Source organism: Bufo gargarizans, chromosome 2 (assembly GCF_014858855.1).
Source record: "Bufo gargarizans isolate SCDJY-AF-19 chromosome 2, ASM1485885v1, whole genome shotgun sequence".
NCBI lineage: Eukaryota > Metazoa > Chordata > Amphibia > Anura > Bufonidae > Bufo > Bufo gargarizans.
Genome location: NC_058081.1, coordinates 583,832,747 through 583,856,515, shown reverse-complemented (window position 1 = coordinate 583,856,515; position 23,769 = coordinate 583,832,747).

Sequence of the window (23,769 nt, the reverse complement as noted above, 5' to 3'; positions counted from 1 at the left end):
TCACCTATTGTGAATGGCGGCTCCTGTCTTATCTATACAGAAAGGTGATATCATTACAGGCAGGATTAAAATGACAGATAGGCAGATAACTGCAGTAAAATCTGTACAGATAAAGAAATAGCATCTATGATAAGGCTTAGTGGCCAGTGCGAAAACTGCAGGATTTTATGGTTTTGTTTAAATATAGATATTGACATGGAAAATTATAAATAACAATTAAAGAGGACCTTTCACCAAAAAACATGTATAGAAACAGTTACATTACCTAACAGTACGGCTCCAGGACCCCCCCCCCCATTTCGTCCGCTCTGGTCTCCGGTAGTTCTGGCGCCTCATATGCTAATGAGGCGATTCAGTTCGAGTAGGCGGTGACTAGAATTTGTACAGGGCGCGGTTTTCTTCTCCCTAGCTAAGAGAGTGCCACGCATCCAGAGCGCCACGCTCTTAGCCAGGGAGAAGGAGCTCAAGTTCGCGCGAGATTCGCTAGAACTTGAGCTTTTACACATCCCGAGGCGTGCGCCATCTTGGAGTCCCCGGCGGAGAGGATCGCAGCGGCGGCATAGGTGGCAGCAGCAGCATCCTGTCAGTAAGTATGAAAACGTACTGACAGGATGCTGCTGCTGCTGCCGCCTATGAGGCCGCTGCGATCTTCTCCGCCGGGGACTCCAAGATGGCGCACGCCTCGGGATGTGTAAAAGCTCAAGTTCTGGGCTCCTTCACAGGCGGGCGTGGCTGGGCTGAGAAGGTTAGTACAGCCCCTTAGGCTCCTTACAAGGGTCATTTATAGGACAGGTATATTGCGGACATGATAGCGGCGATCTAGCCGCGCGTGTCAGCAGCTCTATAACCGAAAACGAGGTGACAGAATCCTTTTAAGTTTTGGCACTAGTTGTCTAAAACCTCAAAAGTTCTATAAGATGATATAAATAAGGGGGGTCATTTATCAAACTGAAATATGCCTGTATTAGGTATATTTCTGCTGTAGATTACGGCGCAAAGGTTAAACATGCCACAATCAGCGACTTCTCCCTTCATGCCAGGTCTAAAAAAGCGGGCATGGCACGGGTGGGGAAGGGGACGGGCTGTAGGCGCGTCTCATTTACCATTTTCTACGCCTGGTTTAGGCGTGGAAAATGGTCTAAATATAAGACAGCAAGGAAGCAGTCTTACATTTAGAAGCGCCCCTCTTCATTACTTCGGCGGATCCACCGCCAGATATAGGGGTCTAAAACACCAGTCTTAATAAATATGCCCCAAAATGTTTTAAAGTGAAGCCCCCTAAAAAGAAAACTCAAGATTATCCAATCTTACATTATGTCTTCCATCTGGCAATAACCAACATGTTGCCTTTTCTCTTCCCGTTTCCTGGCCTGGGGTTGTATCTTGAGCAGCCCTGCTCTATGTGTACATTAATGCTCCCTCTGCTGGATCTTGTAATATCAAGCAATTAGATATTGTATATGTATACATTAGTTGGAACCCATAAGGCTACTTTCACACCTGCGTTCAGAGCGGATCAGTGTTCAGGTGTCCGCCTGCTGAGCGGAGCGGAGGCTGAACGCCGCCAGACTGATGCAGTCTGAGCGGATCCGCATCCATTCAGACTGCATCAGGGCTGGACGGAAGCGTTCGGGTCCGCTCGTGAGCCCCTTCAAACGAAGCTCACGAGCGGACAGCCGAACGCTAGTGTGAAACTAGCCTAAAAAAGGAAACTGTCACTAAAGGGAGCCATTCCTACCATACCACTATATTAGGAAATAATAATAATATTTATTTATATAGCGCCACCATATTCCGCAGCGCTTTACAATTTCAGATTTCATGTTCAAAACAAAAACGTAACTGGCTAATATACAACTGAAACCCTAGGAGTGAGGGTCCTGCTCACAAGAGCTTGCAAATAGGTCAGTTTGTGGTTGTCTGCTGCCACCTGCTGCCAAATATAGAAAGTACAAAACTTCAACTATCTTTTTCCATTTCTAAAACATAAACCTATGTGTCAGTCTTATGAGCTTTAGGGTCCATTCACACATCCGTATATGTTTTTCGGGTCTGCAAAACACGGACACCGCCAATGTGCATTCCACATTTTGTGGACCGCACATCGCCGGCACTCTCATAGAAAATAGGACGTTCTATTTTTTTGTGGAACGGAAGTGCGGATCCCCAAATGCGGATGCGGACAGCACATTCCGGCCCCATTGAGAATGAATGGGTCCGCACCTGTTCCACAAAATTGCGGAACAGATGCGGACGCTTTTTGCGGACGTGTGAATGGACCCTTAGGCTACTTTCACACTGGCATTTTTGTTTCCGTTTGTGAGATCCGTTCAGGGATCTCACAAGCGATCCAAAACAGATTAGTTTTGCCCTAATTTGCCCAAATGATCCGCTCAGAAAGCATCAGTTTGGCTCCATTCTGCCTCCATTCCACTTTGGAGGCGGACACCAAAACGCTGCTTGCAGCATTTTAGTGTCCGCCTGACGAAGCAGAGCCAAACGGATCCGTCCTGACACACAATGTAAGTCAATGGGGACGGATCCGTTTTCACTGACACAATCTGGCACAATAGAAAACGGATCTGTCCCCCATTGACTTTCAATGGTGTTCAAGTCAGATCCGTTCTGAACGGATGCAGACGTTTGTATTACCTGAACGGATCCGTCTGTGCAGATCCATGATGACGCGAGTGTGAAAGTAGCCTTAAAGATGATTTCCTCAGATTTATATTTGATATACATGGCTTAAGTTTTATCATTCGGTCTACGTCTCACACACGTGTTTTGGTCACCGATTTCCATCAGTAACTGTGATCCAAAACCAGAAGCAGAGGCTACACAGACATAAGGTATAAGGATTCATGCCCACGAACGGTGTGGCGGCCAGGCCCGTATTGCAGCCCGCAAACAGCTTTTGCAGGGTTCCTCTCCGTGCTAAATCACGGAGCCATTCAAATTGAATAGGTCTGGATCCGTCTGCGGAAACCGCGCGGATGTTGCCCGTGCATTTGGGACCAAAAATTGCAGTCTCCAATGCATGGAACGGCCGGACAACGACCATGTGCATGAGCCCTAACCCTGGGTTCACACCTGAGCGTTCTGAAAGGAGCGCTCTGTATGCGCGATTGTACCGGCGTTTACAATCGCGCATACAGAGACAGGCGAACACACATTGTCGCGCGTTCCCGAATATCTATGTACGGGAACGCGCGACAAAACGCCCCAAAAAAGCTCAAGAACTTGTTTGAGCGTCGAGCGTTTTACAGCGCGATCGTACGCGCTGTAAAACGCCCAGGTGAGAACCATTCCCATAGGGAAGCATTGTTTTCTCCTTGTTGAGCGTTTTACAGCACGTAGGAACGCGCTGTAAAACGCTCAGGTGTGAACTTAGGGTAAGGGAAAGATCTGCACCTGTTCTGTGTTTAAAGCAGCACCTGGGTTTGGCTCAAATTCACTGATGGAAATCACTGAATAAACACTGTGTAAATTAGGGCTCGTTCACACGAACGTTTTTTGCGTTCCGTATACGGGCCGTTTATTGCGTTCCGTATAAAGTCCGCATACGGAACCATTTATTTCAATGGGTCCGCAAAAATAACGAAATGTACTCCGTGAGCATTCCGTTTCCGTATGTCCCCAATTTCGTTCCGCTAGATTTTGAGTCTTGTCCTATTCTTGTCCGCAAATCACAGTCCGTGGCTCCATTCAAGTCAATGGGTCTGCAAAAAAACGGAACACATACGGAAATGCATCCGTATGTCTTCCGTATCCGTTTTTGCGGAACTATCTATTGAAAATTTTATGCCCAGCCCAATTTTTTCTATGTAATTACTGTATACTGTATAGGCAATACGGAAAAATGGAACAAAAAACGGAACAACGGATCCGGAAAAAACGGCCCGCAAAACACAGAAAAACCCATACGGTCGTGTGAAAGAGGCCTTAAGGTCATACAGATCACGATAAATGATCGAAGATGTAGCAACTCATTAATGAAAATCTCACTTATTATACACATAGATAATCGTTTGCACTTGCGGTCGTCACTCGTTCACTTTTAAATCATTCCTTGTTATTACATGTAAAGATGGGGGACAGATGCTTGGTCAAAAAGCATGTATGAGATCCTTAGCGAGGAAAGGACTCCATATTATAAGAACAGATCTATTAATGAGGAGTGATAGTTTTTTAGCACGCTGAAAGATCGCCATGGACAAGAAACTAGCGATTTGTCACTCGTCGTTGAATCGTTCATATTTATTACGTCACAAAATTCTCGTTCATTTTTGATCGCATGCACAAAAATCTGTACGATATTTTCTCTGTGTAGTAGGGCCTTAAGGCATTACATTGCTTTTCTGCTCAGATGGATAACTTGAATTTTCTTGGCCCTAGAGAACTACATGTAAAGGGTCCTGAACAATAAAATATCATTATTTAACGTACTGGTCCCATGTGTCCCTTCTGAGTCGCCCCATGCTCAAAGACTTGGGTGCATCCACAACTTCTGTACCCGTATGGCTATGCCCTTGCTGCAGCTTTGGGGCACATTGCAGTTTGTTTCACATGATTTCTTGGGGGCTTACATTTTGAGCTTCACTTCACAGTGACTAGTGTGAGTGGGCACCAGGCATGGGCGTCCGCAGAAATTTTTCCAGGGGGAGGGGGCATAATTTTATTGACATCCATGCTCTGCTTGTTTCTGAGAATGTAATGAAGGGGAGGGGCATATTCATTATCACAAAGTATAATAACGCATGAGCTGTGCAGTGGCGGATCCAGAGCCTGGTCTCGGGAGGGGCACTTCCAGATTATTTTCTGTCCACCGCCACAAAACAATGGTGCTTATAGAACAGACTACACAATGTAGCGGTATACTGTATATTGTGGGGCACAGCGTAGGCTATATGTGTATAACATAAACATATTTCACATGAAAACTTACAATTACTTGGCCCTTGGGGATCTCGGACGCCACTTCAACACTTTGGCCGGGGGCTCGGTGGAGCTGATGTTGTGTTTTACCCTAATGAGAAAGATTTCATAATAAGGATTTGGAGAAGGGGCAGAGGGATAGCAGAGCAGGGAGAGGCTGGTGCTGCTACTAGGGGGGCTCATACCATGGGGGAGTAATAAAGCCCACCATAATGCCCCCCAGTAGAAATAATTCTCCTTATAGTGTGACAGTGCAAAAAATACCCCCTTGTAATGCCCCCAGTTGAGCTAATGTTCCCATAGTGCCCCCATAATGTGCCAGTATAAAATACCCCTTCTTAGTGCCCCCTGTAGATGACTCCATAGTGCTCCTCTCCCCCCTTCCTCATAGTACCCACCATAATGTGTCCCAGTATAAAATTCTACGTTACAGAGCCCCCCATATAAAATACCCCTTCTTTGTGGCCTCAGTAGATGCCCCTATAGTGCCCCCAATAATGTGCCAGTAATAAGTGCCCCCGATAATGTGCCAGTAATAACAGCCCCCCATCATGTGCCAGTAATAACAGGCCCCCCATCATGTGCCAGTAATAACATACCCCCATAATGTGCCAGTAATGACAGCCCCCCCTTGTGCCAGTAATGATAGCCCCCATTATGTGCCAGTAAGGACAGCCCTCCATTATGTGCCAGTAATGACAGCCCCCCCTTGTGCCAGTAATGACAGCCCCCCATTATGTGCCAGTAATGACAGCCCCCCATTATGTGCCAGTAATGACAGCCCCCCATTATGTGCCAGTAATGACAGCCCCTCTATTATGTACCAGTAGCCAGAGCCCCCCATTATGTGCCAGTAGCCAGAGACCCCCATTATGTGCCAGTAGCCAGAGACCCCCATTATGTGCAAGTAGCCAGAGACCCCCATTATGTGCCAGTAGCCACCAGTATTGTACACAAAAAAAATATACTTACCTCCTTGGCAGCGAGGCGATGCAGGCCTCTTCCGGCCTGTGTCCCGTGCTGTATGGCTCAGGCGGCGCAATGACGTCATCACGCCGCCTGCACCGGCCTCTGATAGGCTGCCAGCCTAGTGCCTGCAGCCTATCAGAGGAAGGAAAAGGGACACATCTCTCCCTCCCCTGCCTCAGCACTTCCATCTGTATCGCTGTCCTGAGGATGGCGATACAGATGACTATGGAGATGAGCGCTTCCACAATGGAAGCGTTCATCTCCCTGTTGGCCAGGTACATTGGTACCGGACCCTCCCAGCGTTAATTAACACTGGCAGCATCGGATTGTTACGTACCCAGCCGGCGGCCATGCGGGGTGCTTGGGTGGCCCACTGGGTATCATCCAAATGGCAATCATCTTGGTAGGGTATGGCGTCACCTCTTCTAACAATACAGAAGAATTGTCATGATTAGTGATGTAATGTACATACGTAAGTGATCAAAGCAGATTACACCTGCCCGATCCCTGATCACACCCGCCGCACATCAATAACCCTTCCACACCCTGAGCATATTAAGAAGCATTGTTTCTTCATTGTGATGTACAATTTGTGCCGCCTGCTATTGTGATCAGCACATTGAGGTGTCAAGGTGTCTGAAAGTAAAATTAAGACTCTACATAGCTATGTAATATCCAGGCAACCTACATCAATCAATCAGCCCTGGGACACAGAATGCGGGTGAGATAATCTACTGACTGAGCTATCCTAAACGTAACGTGTATGACACCCTGTGGCGGAGGGTGGGGGTGATGATGGGTGCATCGCAGACTTGGATGACTGGTTGTTTAACACTTGAAACAGCTCCACGCTCCACACCTGGCCATAGGTCATGTTGTGCCATTGAAGTACATGGTGCTGAGCTGCAATACCCCACAACCCGTGGACAGGTTTTTTAACCCTTTTGTGCACCTTGATGTAACTGTATGTCCAAGGCGCGAAGGGAGTATGGAGCAGGTTCAAGAGCGGAGCCCACTCCATACATCACAGGGGAAAAAATATATTAAAAAAGGAGTTAAAGGGGTTATCCGGTAAATGAGAATGATGACCTATCCTTAGAATAGATCATCAGTATCTATTCCCGGATAACCCTTTAATGAATACGCCCTCGACCACCAGGGATAGGAGGAAGAAGATGAAGAGGAAAGTGCAAAGGGGCTGATATAGTGAAAACAAAGGAAGAGGGTAGAAATATCACTATTGGTGATCCCCAAGTACCTCAAATATAGGGGTAAAAATCACCATTACCAGAACAGCGGCACTCTAGAAATCCTCGGTAGTGGTAGCAGCCCGCAGTCCCATAAATCCAATAGACATAAAATCAGAGGTGATTAGGCGCTCGTTCTGGTGACCAATAAAAATAGACTGCACTCGAGAGGAGGAGATGTCAAGATCAGCTCATGTATTTGCAGGGCGAAAATTGAAACCGCCCTCCCCCTCCAGTCTTAATGTTAAAGGCATACTGTACTATGGTAGAGCTGAATATAGAGAGATGAACACCTCGACAATGGAAGCGCTCATTTCCCACAGCCCTGCCACCGCCCCCACTCGTCTCTAGGTCTTGCTGCCTGAGGCAATTGCCTCACCTGGCCTCATTGGAGGTGCACCCCTGTGTATTCGCCCCCCACACCTCTCACATCGGGCTGGTAGGACAGATAACCCACAGTCCTCCAGGGATCACAAGCAAGATTCTGACTGGTAGGGTCATAAGTTTAATCGGCACTCATACACATATTGGGGAAGAAAACTGTTCTCATTCGTCAGGAGTAAAATACATAAAATAAACAAGGCAAATACACTTACTTATAGGGCATGATGACATCGTAAAGTTGATTGATAAGCCTGATTGGTAACAATATCCATGGATAACTATCCCCGCTCGGCTGATGGAACTTGACGAGTATAACACTTCCAGTATGTGTCATGAGTAAGGATCAGTGTGTATAGTTCCGAAATGCGCAGACGCTCTAGTCTACTGGGCCTCATAATAAAATTAACCAATGTTTTCTCAGAATGTGTCTGATATAGTTATGTCATGCATTAAAACATGTTATGCCCCCCAAAAATTTCCTCTCCTATTTCCTCTTTTTCTTTGCCCATAAAACAGAATCTTCTATAAGGCCTTTGGCCCCTTTCACATGAGGGAGTTTTCCACCCGGGTGCAATGCGTGATGTAAACACATCGCACCCGCACAGAATCCTGACCCATTCATTTCAATGGGTGTGCACACATGAGCGTTTTTTTTCAGGCATCAGTTCTGTGTTGCGTGAAAAACGCAGCATGTTCTATATTCTGCGTTTTTCACGCAGCCCTGGCTCCATAGAAGTGAATGGGGCTTCAGTGAAAAATGCATTGCATCCGGAAGCAAGTGCGGGTGCGATGCGTTTTTCACTGATGGTTGCTAAGAGATGTAGTTTGTAAACATTCAGTTCTTTATCACGCGCGTGAAAAACGCATCAAAACACATTGCACCCGTGCGGAAAAAACTGAACAACTCAACGCAATCACAGACAAAACTGACTGAACTTGTTTGCAAAATGGTGCGAGCTTCACTGAACGCATGCGGAGCCAATGTGAAAGAGGCCTTTGGGATAGCTTTTTTCTAAAAACCCGAACTAATCACTAAGGCTGGGTTCACACGGGCGTGACGGATTTGTTCAGGATGCGTCACGGTGCATTGCGACTAACCCACGCGAGTAGGTACCCAATTGCAATCAGTTTTGACTGCGATTGCGTTCCGTTGTTCAGTTTTTATCTTGCGGGTGCAATACGTTTTGCACGCACGTGATAAAAAACTGAATGCGGTACCCAGACCCGAACTTCTTCACTAAAGTTCAGGTTTGGGTTCGGTGTTGTGTAGATGTAATTATTTTCCCTTATAACATGGTTATAAGGGAAAATAAGAGCATTCTTTAATACAGAATGCTTAGTAGAAGGTCAATTGAGGGTTAAAAAAAAAAAATTCACTCACCTCCTTCAATTGATGGCGTAGCTGCCGGTCTCCTGTTCTTTCTTCAGGACCTATCAAAGGGCCTGTGGTGACGTCACTGAGCTGATCACATGGTCCATCACCACGTTGATGGACCATGTGATTGGACCATGTGACGTGACGTCACCACAGGTCCTTTAGCCGGCAGCTCATGATTAAAGAAGTAAGAAGAGATCGGCAACTACGCCGATGTCTTCTTTTATTTTTTAACCCTCAATTGACCTTCTACTAAGCATTCTGTATTAAAGAATGCTATTATTTTCCCTTATGCCCATGTTATAAGGGAAAATAATACAGTGAATAGACTGTCATCTTAGTAACCATGCGTGAAAATCGCACCGCATCCGCACTTGCTTGCGATTTTAAGGCAGCCCCATTCACTTCTATGGGGCCTGCGTTGCGTGATAAACACACAATATAGAGCATGCTACGATTTTCACGCAACGCACAAGTGATGCGTGAAAATAACCACTCATGTGCACAGCCCCATAGAAATGAATGGGTCCGGATTCAGTGCGGGTGCAATGCGCTCACCTCACGCATTGCACCCGCGCGGAAATCTCGCCTGTGTGAACTCTGCAGCAGGGAAAAAGATGACACCTGGGTCTGCGGCTCTGTGCGAGAATCCTGGTACCAGAGTCTCCAGGGCACGTCACTGCTCAGGTGGGTTTGAATCTCTGGCGACAGGTACTTGCTTGTATGTTGCAGGTAACTCCAGCCTGCGGCCCGCTGCCTATTGCACTGCTTGCTTAGCTAACCTTGTCCACTTTCCACCCAAGAATAGTGAATATAAGCCCAAAAAGTGGCACATTTTTGTGCAACAATTAGCAAAAAAAAGAAAATAAAAGCAGGGATCCCCGCTATATAATCAATATGCCCTGACTCCATTAAGCTTCCATGTCCATGTCCAGTATATATACAGCAGTCAGGCACAATCCACCTGCACAGTGGCACAGGATATTCCCACATCTCCCAATGTAAACTTCCTGCAATTTCTGCACATTCCTCACTGATATAATATGTGTCATTGCTAGCCATGATGTGGAGTAGCAGGGAGGCGCACAGGCATGTGCTCTGTCTAATGTTAATGTATGCATGGTGCTGAATGATGGCCTTTGTGTGGTCTGTCAGATTACATCTGGGAACCATTAACCCCGTCACATGAAAGGAGAGAACCCTTCAGGCTCGGGTCACTCTCTGAAGGTGCTAATAAGGCCATGCAGGGAATACTCGCATTCTTCTGTGCAATGTGGGACACTTAACCAGACTGAGACAGACCAGGCGGCATGCTCTGACCATGACATAGTATAGAGAACTACACACCCTGTCACTATTATCCCTGCACCACCCTTTACAGTCGGGGTCAAAAATGGAGATGTCTGTGGGGTGTCGTTCTTCTTTACAGCTATCTGAGCCTGACACTTGTGTATGAAGGTCTAGTGCAGAGGTCAGCAACCTCTGTCCCTCCAGCAGTTGTGAAACTACAACTCCCAACAAGTTCCATTCACTGGGAGTTCTGAGAGCAGCCAAGCAAGTGGGCATGCTGGGAGTTGTAGTTGCACCACAGCTGGCCTGCTGGAGGTGGTTGATCTCTGGTCTAGTATATACAACCTTCCTTTTTTATGGAGAAGTATGCTTTCCTGGTATGTGAAATGGGGTCTACAATTTTATATCTATTTTTTAAAGGGTTGTTCAGAATTTTACTAATCCTGGTCTATCCTCAGGGGTGTCTATCAATACTTGATCGGCAGGCATCCAACACCTGCAACCCTGTTGATTAGCCGTTTCAGGGTTGCTCCACCACCAGAAGTATCTACTGGAACTACACAGCTCCGTACATTGTGTAGTGGACTTGCAGTGACCCAAAGGGCAGGTGAGGATTGGAGGAATGGTGGTGACTACGGTGGTGATAGTAGTACTCAGTGTAGGCGCTGTTGCCTGGTGGTAGTTGGGGTGATCTTCATGATGACTACTTTGGCTGGGTGGAAGGCAAGAATGCAGATTCAAGGCTGGTGGATGATTGATGGAGTCAATAATCAGGCCCATTGGTTGCAATAAATGAAAGCTGTCTCAAAGTGTGGTAGGTGGCAGAGGCAAAAGTCCTTTCTGCAGCAGTAAAGTCTATTATGGCATAAACAAGAGAATATACACTTACTGACGATGTTTCATGGCCTAAATGGTTTTGGGCCTTCTGTAAAGCATGTTCTCTTTCCTTCACCGGTCTTCTGCTAGTAGAGTTGCTCTTTTGGCAGCTGTACTCTCAGTGACAGAGGTTCTCTAGATTTGGGCTTGGTCTCCACAAACCCTTTCCTTTCTGAAGATCTTCCTGTAGCTCAGCTTAGTCCTCCTCCAACTTGCCAGTGAGTGGACTAAGTCAATCACCCTGACAACCTAACTGCATGCCAATGTTAACCATTTAGTAGCCTATACATTACTATTAGGTTTACAAAGTGTACAGAAATAAGTGCTTTAACAATAAATGCCAACATTAAACATGGCAACAATAAATTATCCTTTTGAGCAGTAATTAACCCTTTGAAGTCGTCCTCTGGGGTACTTTAGACTGTGCGGGTAACTGCTGGATTCACTTTTATACACTGTACGGAGCTGTGTGGTTCCGGTTCATACTTCTAGTGCATGTGTCAGCAGGAGTGCAGATGGCCTATCCTGAGAATCAACAGTGAAATTAAGTTTTTTGCATAAATAAATGTCCCTGTCAATCGTGTAACCATTGACCTAAATAATCAGCATGCTTAGCTGCCAAATTTTGGGTCACTGTGTTACAAAGTACTAGGCAGATAGACGCAGGCCAGTAACCTTACCAGGCGTGTCTACCATTCACTAAACTTTCTATCACTTTTATTATCTCTACCATTTAAAGGGATTCTGTCACCTCCCCTCAGCCAAAAAACGATTTAAAAGCAGCCATGCAGCACAGCTTACCTGGATTAGGCTGTGCTGTTTTATCTTGAAATCCGTCCAGCAGTTACTTCAAAAAACGACTTTGATCAATGAGGAAATGCGTCCTGAAGGTGCCCAGAGGGGCGTTTTTTTCTTCCTAGTGAGCCCAGTACCGCCCCTCTTTCAGTGCCCAGCCCGCCTTCCTTGTATTTTCTAACCGCCGCCCCCAGCCTGCCACAGCCTCCTCCCCCTCCCTCACGCCGAACGAAGTCTCGCACAGGCGCAGTACCCACTGAGGGCTGCGCCTGTGCGATCATCAGGAGACTGAGGGCGGCAGCTTCATCTTCGTCACTGGGCATGCGCCGAGCCCAGTGACGTCCGATGCTCGCTCTTCCCTCAGTCAGCAGGGAAGAGCGAGCATCGGACGTCACTGGGCTCGGCGCATGCCCAGTGACGAAGATGAAGCTGCCGCGCTCAGTCTCCTGATGATCGCACAGGCGCAGCCCTCAGTGGGTACTGCGCCTGTGCGAGACTTCGTTCGGCGTGAGGGAGGGGGAGGAGGCTGTGGCAGGCTGGGGGCGGCGGTTAGAAAATACAAGGAAGGCGGGCTGGGCACTGAAAGAGGGGCGGTACTGGGCTCACTAGGAAGAAAAAAACGCCCCTCTGGGCACCTTCAGGACGCATTTCCTCATTGATCAAAGTCGTTTTTTGAAGTAACTGCTGGACGGATTTCAAGATAAAACAGCACAGCCTAATCCAGGTAAGCTGTGCTGCATGGCTGCTTTTAAATCGTTTTTTGGCTGAGGGGAGGTGACAGAATCCCTTTAAGGGTACTTTCACACTAGTGTTTTTGTTTTCTGGTATTGAGTTCCGTCACAGGGACTCAATACCGGAAAAAACTGATCACTTTTATCCTAATGCATTCTGAATGGAGAGCAATCCGTTCAGTATACATCAGGATGCATTAGTTCAGTCCCTCTTACATTTTTTGGCTGGAGAAAATACCGCAGCATGCTGCAGTTTTCTCTCAGGCCAAAAATCCTGAACACTTCCCGGAATGCCGGTTCCTGCTCCTAGAGGCTCTGTTCTCCCACCTTTGTCGCCTCCCTCCAAGTCCTGATTGATAGGGCCAGGCAGCGCTCGCATCTGTCTGCCAGCCCTGTGCTCTGGTAAAATCTTGCGCTGTTCAGCTTTTGGCGCAGGCGAGATTTCACCAGAGCACAGGGCTGGCAGACAGATGTGAGCGCTGCCTGGTCCTGTCAATCAGGAGGCGACAAAGGTGGGAGAACGGAGCCTCTAGCAGCAGGAACAACGCCCCCCCCCCCCCCCGCTCCTTATAGGCTAATTAGCATATTATAACAGTTAGATTTCTGGCGTAACAGGGGCATAGATAAAAGTAGGAATAGGCAGTGGCGTCGCGGGGGGGGGGGGGGGGGGGGCCAGAGGGGGCCATGGCCCCCCCTACATCATGCTGTGCCCCCCCATGTGCCCCCCCAACTAAAATGCCCCCGTTCCCGCCCCCCAAGTTAAACTGATGCATTTGGGGCTGCTTGTGAAAGCCTTGAAACAAATCTCACAAGCGGATCCCCAAACGCAAGTGTGAACGTAGCCTAAACATTAAGTCCCATGTACATAAACATCATTCCCCCCCACCATCCACTTTCAACATACAGTCCCATGTCAATAACATCCCTCCTTTCAGCCCTAACATACATCCCAGTAAAATAACTGCAAATCCCAGCATTGCTCTGCCTCTCCATTCACTTACCTTTTCTCATGTACAGACATCACCATTAGGCTCTTTCTCTTCTTCACTCCGGACCAATCCTGCACTGGTCACATGATAGTGACATCATCCAGGTCATCCTATCACAGCCTGTTTTGCTGATCACATGACCTGTGATGTCACCACAGGTCCTTCAGCTCTTCCCAGTGTATTAGATTCAATTGTATTGCCGTTCTGTGTACAGCAATACAGTTGTATCTAGCAGGCAGGACATTCGGGGCATGGGACAAAACATCCGGGGCCGAGGCCCCGAATTTTTTAACCTATCGAGGCCCCTGAGAAGCTATATGACAGCTACAGACGTGGACAAAATTGTTGGTACCCTTTGGTCAATGAAAGAAAAAGTCACAATGGTCACAGAAATAACTTTAATCTGACAAAAGTAATAATAAATTAAAATTCTATAAATGTTAACCAATGAAAGTCAGACATTGTTTTTCAACCATGCTTCAACAGAATTATGTAAAAAAATAAACTCATGAAACAGGCATGGACAAAAATGATGGTACCCCTAGAAAACACAGAACATAATGTGACCAAAGGGACATGTTAATTCAAGGTGTGTCCACTAATTAGCATCACAGGTGTCTACAACCTTGTAATCAGCCATTGGGCCTATATATATGGCTCCAGGTAATCACTGTGTTGTTTGGTGATATGGTGTGTACCACACTCGACATGGACCAGAGGAAGCAAAGGAAAGAGCTGTCTCAAGAGATCAGAAAGAAAATTATAGACAAGCATGTTAAAGGTAAAGGCTATAAGACCATCTCCAAGCAACTAGATGTTCCTGTGAGTACAGTTGCACATATTATTCATAAGTTTAAGATCCATGGGACTGTAGCCAACCTCCCTGGACGTGGCCGCAGGAGGAAAATTGATGACAAATCTAAGAGACGGATAATCCGAATGGTAACAAAAGAGCCTAGAAAGACTTCTAAAGAGATTCAAGGTGAACTTCATGCTCAAGGAACATCAGTGTCAGATCGCACCATCCGTCGTTGTTTGAGCCAAAGTGGACTACATGGGAGACGACCAAGGAGGACACCATTGTTGAAAACGAATCATAAAAAAGCAAGACTGGAATATGCCAAACTACATGTTGACAAGCCACAAAGCTTCTGGGAGAATGTCCTGTGGACAGATGAGACAAAAATCGAAGTTTTTGCCAAGGCACATCAGCTGTATGTTCACAGACGAAAAAATGAAGCATATCAAGAAAAGAACACTGTCCCTACTGTGAAACATGGAGGAGGCTCTGTTATGTTCTGGGGCTGCTTTGCTGCGTCTGGCACAGGGTGTCTTGAATCTGTGCAGGGTACAATGAAATCTCAAGACTATCAAGGAATTCTAGAGAGAAATGTACTAGCCAGTGTCAGAAAGCTTGGTCTCAGTCGCAGGTCATGGGTCTTGCAACAGGACAATGACCCAAAACACACCGCTAAAAACACCCAAGAATGGCTAAGAGGAAAAAATTGGACTATTCTAAAGTGGCCTTCTATGAGCCCTGACCTCAATCCTATTGAGCATCTTTGGAAGGAGCTGAAACATGCAGTCTGGAAAAGGCACCCTTCAAACCGGACACAACTGGAGCAGTTTGCTCATGAGGAGTGGGCCAAAATACCTGCTGAGAGGTGCAGATGTCTCATTGACAGTTACAGGAAGCGTTTGATTGCAGTGATTGCCTCAAAAGGTTGCGCAACAAAATATTAAGTTAGGGGTACCATCATTTTTGTCCATGCCTGTTTCATGAGTTTATTTTTTTACATAATTCTGTTGAAGCATGGTTGAAAAACAATGTCTGACTTTCATTGGTTAACATTTATAGAATTTTAATTTATTATTACTTTTGTCAGATTAAAGTTATTTCTGTGACCATTGTGACTTTTTCTTTCATTGACCAAAGGGTACCAACAATTTTGTCCACGTCTGTATATGTATCTAAGGTATATGACATCTATATTTATCTATGCTACTGGGCAACAGGATAGACCTATAACTGATGTAGGGAGGGTGAGTGAATTGAGTTTACTTGGTACTGGTACATCCGGCTGTTGAAGCATTTACTTTAGCAGTAGGTAGGGATATTGAGAAATTGAGACATGATGTGACACTGAGACCTATGGAATATGAAAATATGACTTCTTATGATATACAAGCCCTTGGTGATCTTGCCTCTGACCACAGCCTCACCATCAAGTCTGCGGACAAGGGTGGTGGGGTCGTGGACATGGACACAGGATACTATGTGCAAGAAATTAAGTCACAACTTAGAGATCTGTTGATTCAAGACAGAGATGGCTGTATTATAGATGATAAATTGTTCACCTATTTATTCTGTGGAAAACCAACTACGCCTATATTGTATACCCTCCCTAAAATACATAAAAACATGATAGTCCCTCCCGGTCGGCCAATTGTGTCCGGTAGGGGCTCTTTATTCTGCAGTGTAGCCGTGTAGCATTTCTTGGAGCCATTTGCTGTGTCCGCTAGATCCTATTTCAGGGACACTAGCGATTTTTTGTTCAAAATTAAGGATTTGAGGCTACCTGGGGACGCCATTTTGGCATCCTTTGACGTGTGTAGTTTATATACGTCGATTGAGCATGAGTTGGGTCTCAAGGCCGTCCATCAGTGCTTATGATGTACTGATTATACAGAGGAATGTAAGGAATTTTTGATCACACTGTTGAGATTTATCCTAACCAGGAACTATTTTTTATTTTTAGATGACTACTATGTTCAGCTGAGGGGGACCGCTATGGGGTCCAATGTGGTGCCCACTTATGCAAACATAGACATGACACATCTTGAGGAGTCATTCGTCTATGGGAGCCGCCACTTCAGCTATGTGCTGGGCTGGTGGCGCTACATAGACAACATTTTTTTGGTGTAGGTGGGCACCACAGGGGACCTCATGGCGTTTCATTTGTTTCTCAATGAGATTGATCCAAGTATCAAGTTTACCTTGGTACATTCTAAAGAAAAACTACAATTTCTCGATGCAGAGGTTTCCATTTGTGGGCATGAGTGTGTCACTGACCTATATGTGAAACCTACAGATAGGAATACACTGTTCAGGTATGAAAGTCATCATCCACGACCAAGTAGCTAGGATAGTAGAAGCTGGTCCTACTAGAGACATGAGATTAGCTGAAATGGCAACAAAATTTCGCACTAGAGGATATCCCAAGAGTTTGATATCTGATAGTATATGCAAAACTAAAATAAGAATGATGAATGAAGGCTCAAAGATACCCAAAACTGCTCCGCCCAGGATTCCATTATCACTGATTATAGTGTCAATAGTCCACAGGTCTCATCTATGGTCAGGAAACACTGGCAAGTTTTGGCCAGTGGTTTTGACAATACAGATGAGTTCAAGTCTCCTCCACTTTGCTCCTTTCGTAGGAGTCGAAATTTAGGTGACAAACTAGTTAAGTCAGATGTAGGGTCCTCTCGTGTTGTGGCTCCATTCGGAAGGGCTGTTATCCGTGCTACAATTGTGTTATTTGCCCCTACATGATATGAGGTGAATCCTTTTTAAGTTTTGCTTCGGGCAAAACAATTAGAATACAACAGTACTTGACGTGTGATTCTGCGTTTGTAATTTATTTGCTATCATGTCCGTGTAATCTGTGGTACGTTGGGGAAACCACTTGGGACGTCAAAACATGCCTAAACCAGCACAGGTACACAATTAGGAAACAGAAGTGGGACTTACCTGTGTCCAAACATTTTAAAGATGCAGGACACACTGAGCGTGATTTAAAATTCTGAATATTAGAACAAGTACCTTTGTCCAGAAGGGGCGGAGATAGGATTATGCGCTTAAAAAGAAGAGAGCTATACTGGATTTTTGAGTTACAGACTCTCAAACCCAGGGGCCTTAATGTTGAATTTAAGGTAACATGAACATCTTTCCCTTTTCCCCTCCCCCCCCCCCCTTCCCTCCCTCTTATGTTGAATACTTTCCTCTATTTTCTCGTATATGGTTTTTTACATGTGCAATAGTTTATTCTGTTTTACACAGATGGATATACAAATATTGATATCAATGGATTGCCTCATTGGAAGCTACAAGACAGCAGGACCGGACAGGCTGATATGGACAATTATAATTTTTTGTTTCTTCTTTTGCGTTTTATGCATGAAATTGTAATAGGACATGGGATGCCACAATCAGGAATAGACCACATATATTCTGTTTGTAAATGGGGTCATAGACGCAGTAGGCATTGCCCTCTTTCTGGGGGTGATGGGACTGTGTCTACTGAACCCTATAATTCATTATATAGCCTTGTAATGATGGATGTTGTGACAGAGTGATCCAGGAGAGGGATTGAGATGCAAGGTCGCGTAACAGCGACACTGACATCCCCTTTACCCAACAGGGTACATTGTCCCCAGCCAGGTGACCCCTGAGGGGTGACTTTGTGCCCTCTGAATAAGTATGTGGCCGTGAATAGTATGGTGAGTGTGCCATGACGTAATATACATGGCGAATACATTACCTGTAACTGATGAATTATTGATATGTAAGGCTATGAGGGCAACTTTAGAGGGTGATGATGGCGGGATGCTATTAGCCCAAATTATATTTCAGCCCGTTTTCCTTTTCAGAATGAATATTGTCTAATGAACTGCTCTGTTTTGAATGGCAGTCATGTGACAGGATCATGTGATCGGAAGATTGCTTCCACCTCCTTATGGGCTTGAGCATGCTCAGTTGATATCTATTGCTGGGTCGCCATCTTGGTTGTGGTTTCGTATGTCCTCTATGCGATATGTTAGCCTCGCGGGATGAGAAGTACTCCACGCCTGCGTAGTATGGTTGCTTTGATGCCAATCAGGTCCTGCCGTCTCAAGCTACATGTGAGAACCTTGGATAATGAGCTATTTGTTTTTAATATGCACAATTATGTACACCTGAGATTGGATGTTTGTTAATGAAGGGTATTTTATGATATGGATTGTAATATATACATATTTTTATCTATATTATTAGCACATTGCACTTTATATACGACTGTTTGGATATTTTTGATAAAAAAAACAATGTATACTTTGTTCAAATCACTTTTGAATTATGGATTTTAAAATAGTTTTTAAGGATATTGACACTTAATCATGTAATCACTATGTTAATTATGTATGCTATATAAGCACCTATGATGTACTAGGGCTTGACAAAGGCTCCATGGAGCGAGCTGAAACGTTGCTATCACATGGGTTAATAAATTGCCCACTGTTTGACACGGATACCAGTGTGCTCCCTTTGCTTTTCTTTTGTTTTTGTTTATGCTATATCACAGCTATATGTATCTAAGCTATATCACAGCTATATGTATCTAAGCTATATGACAGCTACACCTATCTAAGCTATATCACAGCTATATGTATCTAAGCTATATCTATATCTAAGCTATATCTATCTAAGATATATGACAGCTATATGTATCTAAGCTATATGACAGCTATATGTTTCTAAACTATATGACAGCTATATGTATCTAAGCTATATGACAACTATACGTATCTAAGCTATATGACAGCTACATCTATGCTATATGATAGCTATATGTATCTATGCTATATTACAGCTATATGTATCTAAGCTATATCTATATCTAAGCTATATGTATCTAAGCTTTATGACAGGTATATCTATGCTATATGACAGCTATATGTATCTATGCTATATTACAGCTATATGTATCTAAACTATATCTATATCTAAGCTATATCTATATCTAAGCTATATCTATCTAAGCTATATGTATCTAAGCTATATGACAGCTATATGTATCTAAGCTATATGACACCTATATCTATCCAAGCTATATCACAGCTATATCTATATGACGAACTTTGTAATGTACCTGGGGGTGGTTTATTTCTGATGGCCAGTGGAGTAGAGCAATGTTAACTTGCTGAGGCTGGTAAAGATCGCCAGATGCAGAGGCAGGGGAACGGGCACACTGGTGTATCACAGGGAGGGAGCTGGCACACCATTGAATCTTTCCGTACGGCTGCCGACACTGGTAAGGATCGTGCTTGCGCTATCCTTCACAGGAGCCGCGGCAGCCAGAGGAGAGAGAGGGGGGGTGGGCACATAAGGCTCTGATGTTTCGTGTACAGAGCCGTGCCACTCCCTAAGGCAGGGAGAAGCCTGTACACGAAACGTCACCACTGGTGGATGACGTCAGGGGTCACGTGACCCGCATCAGCCGTGCAGAAACACGACTGAATAAATTATGTGAGTAAATTACAAATGTATTTTTAGTAATGTTATAACCCACCGTTACATATATAGATTTAACTCGGACAACCCCTTTAAGCACCACCCTGTCTTCCACAAAGTCCAGTCTCAGTAGCCAAGAGTCTGGTCAACAGAATCCTCACCCTGATCCTCCTTCCTCCGACCATGGAGAGTCTTGGCAAACAAATGATCCCACACTCCATTCCGAGGAGCTCTTTTCAGCGCCATTCCTTGATTTCGGCATCTCGCCAAGCCCGCTTGAAGAGGGACATGAGATTCCCAAACTCTTGAGCATCCACAGTCAGAAGAAGATGATGGTGGGGAACAGCAAGTAGTGTTTCACAAGGTGGAAGATGATGAAACAGTTGCCAATAAGTTAACGGCAATTAGTGTCTCAAGAGGTTGATGATGAGGATGAGACACGTTGTTAATAAGTGAGGTTCTTGTTAGGTCATGACCAAAGGGAGGAAGTGGAAGAGGAGGTTGTGGACGATGAAATCACTGACCCAACCTGGGAAGGTGGAAACCCGAGCGAGGACAGCAGTATAGAGGGGGAGGGATCTACAGCACCCCAACAGGCTGGAAGAGGCAGTGGGGTGGCAAAAGGGAGAAGGCGGGCCACACCAAACAGGCCCGCAACTGTTCCCTGGAGCACCCCCTTGCAGCAATCTTTCTTGCCAAGGGGTAGGTGTTCCGCAGTCTGGTGCTTTTTTGAGGAAAGTGCAGACGATAAAAGAATTGTCATTTGCAACCTGTGCCGTACCAAAATGAGCAGGGGCGTGAACACTAGCAATCTCACCACCACCAGCATGATCCGCCACATTGCATCAAAGCACCATAATAGGTGGGCCAAACGCCTGGGTCCACAATTAGTGTCTGCGGGTCACACCACTACCTCCTCTTTCCCTGTGTTACGTTCTGGCCAATTCCCTGTCCAAGACGCAGGCCCGGATGCCTTCCGCCCGGCACCTGGACCTTCGCAAGCATCAGCTAGCACATCCACTTCTGTCTCCTAGCGCAGCGTACAGATGTCCATACCCCAGGCCTTTGAACAAAAGCACAAATACCCAGCCACCCACCCACAGGCCATAGCACTAAATGTGCACCTTTCCAAATTGCTGGAACTGGAAATGTTGCCATTTAGGCTTGTGGACACTGAAGCTTTCCACAGCCTGATGGCGGCGGCAGTCCCTCGTTACTCAGTCCCCAGCCGCCACTTTTTTTTCCCGGTGTGCCGTCCCCGCCTTGCACCAGCATGTCTCCTGTAACATCCGCCGTACTCTGACCAACGCAGTTATTGGGACACAGTTATTGGGAAGGTCCACTTAACAACTGACACATGGACAAGTGCTTTTGGCCAGGGACTCTACATTTCACTGACGGCACACTGGGTGTGGAGGCCGGGAGCGAGTCATACCCTGAGATGGCACAGGTGCTACCGAGGCCAAGAATTGCGGGCCCTACTTCCATCAGGATTTCCACCGCCACCTTAGTGTCTGCAACCCCCCATCTCCTCCTCCGCCTCCTTCTCCACTTCCACCTCTGAATTCTCATCTTGCAGCACCAGTCCGCCATCAGTCAGTAGCTGGAAGCAGTGTAGCACTGCAGTGGGGAAGCGTCAACAGGCTGTGCTGAAACGAATTTGCTTAGGTGACAAACAGCACACTGCCGCAGAGCTGAGACAGGGTATAAGGGACCAGACTGAGCTGTGGCTCTCACCATTCAACCTACAACCAGGCATGATTGTGTCTGATAATGGCCGTAACTTGGTGGCGGCTTTGGAGCTCGTCAAGCTCACACACATACCATGTCTAGCCCACGTGTTCAACTTAGTGGTTCAGCGGTTTCTCAAAACCTACCCCAATTTGCCTGAGCTACTGGTCAAGGTGCCTGGCGTGTGTGCCCATTTCCGAAAGTCATCTACAGCTGCCGCTGGTCTGGCAACGCTGCAGCAGCGCTTGCAATTGCCAGCTCACTGACTGATGTGCGACGTGAGCATGCGCTGGAACTCCACGTTCCACATGTTGGCCAAGCTTTGTGAGCAGCAGAGGGCAGAAGTGGAATACCAGCTGCAACATGGTCATCGCCTTTCCAGCCAGCTTCCGCTCTTTACAAGCGACAGGTGGGAATGGATGTCTGACCTCTGTAAGGTTTTAAGCAACTTTGAGGAATCAACACAGATGGTGAGCGGCGATACCGCTATTATCAGCGTAACCATCCCACTTCTGTGTCTACTGAAACGCTTGCTGCTCACACTGAAGGCGGACGCTTTGCATGTGGAAGAGGTGGAAATGGGGGAAGACAGTACACAGGGTAATAGCCAGACCACCCTGAGTTTGTCTTCTCAGCCCGAATTGGATGATGATGAGGAGGAGCAGGAGACGGTTGCCTCTGCCACACAGGGTAGTACCCATAGCAGGTTTATTCCATCTGTTCAGCGTGGATGGGTCGAAGAGGAGGAAGAGGATAAGGAGATTGAGAGTCATCCTCCTGATGAGGACAGTGAAGTCTTGTCTGTTGGGACTCTGGCACACATGGCTGACTTTATGTTATGCTGCCTTTCCTGTGAACCTTGCGTTATATGCATTTTGGCCAACACCCATTACTGGTTATTCACCCTTCTCGACCCCCGCTACAAAGAGAACTTCTCATCTCTCATTCTTGTGGTGAAGAGGACTAGCAAAATGGTGCAATACCAGAAGGTCCTTGTGGAAAAATTGCTCCAAAAATTTCCAGGTGACAACGCTGGCAGCAGAGTACGTAGTTCCTTGGACAACTGAGGAGATGAGGGGAGCACACAGCAGTTCCAACAGAGGCAGGGCAACACTCTCCAAGGCCTGGGACAGTTTAATGACACCCCGCCAGCACCCTCACCCTGATGCGCGGCCTACTGTCACAAGGAGAGAAAAGATTTGGAAGATGGTGAAGGAGTATGTAGCAGACTGTGTCAGCATCCTCAGTGATCCCTCTGTGCCTTACAACTATTGGGTGTCCAAGCTGGACACGTGGCACGAACTGGTGCTCTACGCCTTGGAGGTGCTGCCCTGCCACAGCAGTGGCCAAGTGGGTATTTAGTGCTGCTGGGGGCATAATAACTGATAAGCGCTGAATACATTATTAGCACTGGATACATAATAACTGAAAATGCTGACAGGTAGGTTACTGTTATCAAAATGATCAAGGCCTGAATTGCCCCTGACTTTTCTACTCCACCAGAGGAAAGCGGCTGAACATAAAGGCACTTTAAATGTGGCTTTTATGGTGTATTGAATACACTGTATTCCCATGCACCCCTTCCACAACAACAAAGGGTATATGGTTCAATCTTCCTTTTCTTCTCTTCCTCCTCCATCATATCAACATGCTTATTAGGCTGCCCTCGCTCCTAATGTTTTAGAGGATCAGCTCAGCAGCAGACCCTCACCCCTAATGTCTTAGATGGTCGGATCAGCAGCAGGCACGCGCCACTAATGTTTTAGAGGGTCAGCACAGCAGCAGGCCCTCGCCCCTCATGTTTTAGAGGGTCAGCTCAGCAGCAGGCCCTCACCCCTAATGTTTTAGATGGTCAGATCAGCCTCAGGCCCTCACCCAGGGTCATCTTTAACGCGGGGAAAAAAGGGCAGCTGCACCAGGCCCAGTTGCTCCTGAGGGGCCCAAGGCAGCTGCCTCTTGAGCCTCGCTGGCCACTGGTGACGTGGGGGGCGGCGGCAGGGAACAGGGAGATGAGCACTTCCATTGTGGAAGCTCTCATCTCTATAGTCATCTGTATCGCCGTCCTCAGGACAGCGATACAGATGGAAGTGCTGCGGCAGGGCAGGGGAGAGAGAGGCGTCTCCCTTCCTCGTTCCTCTCATAGGCTGCAGGCACTAGGCCTGCAGCCTATCAG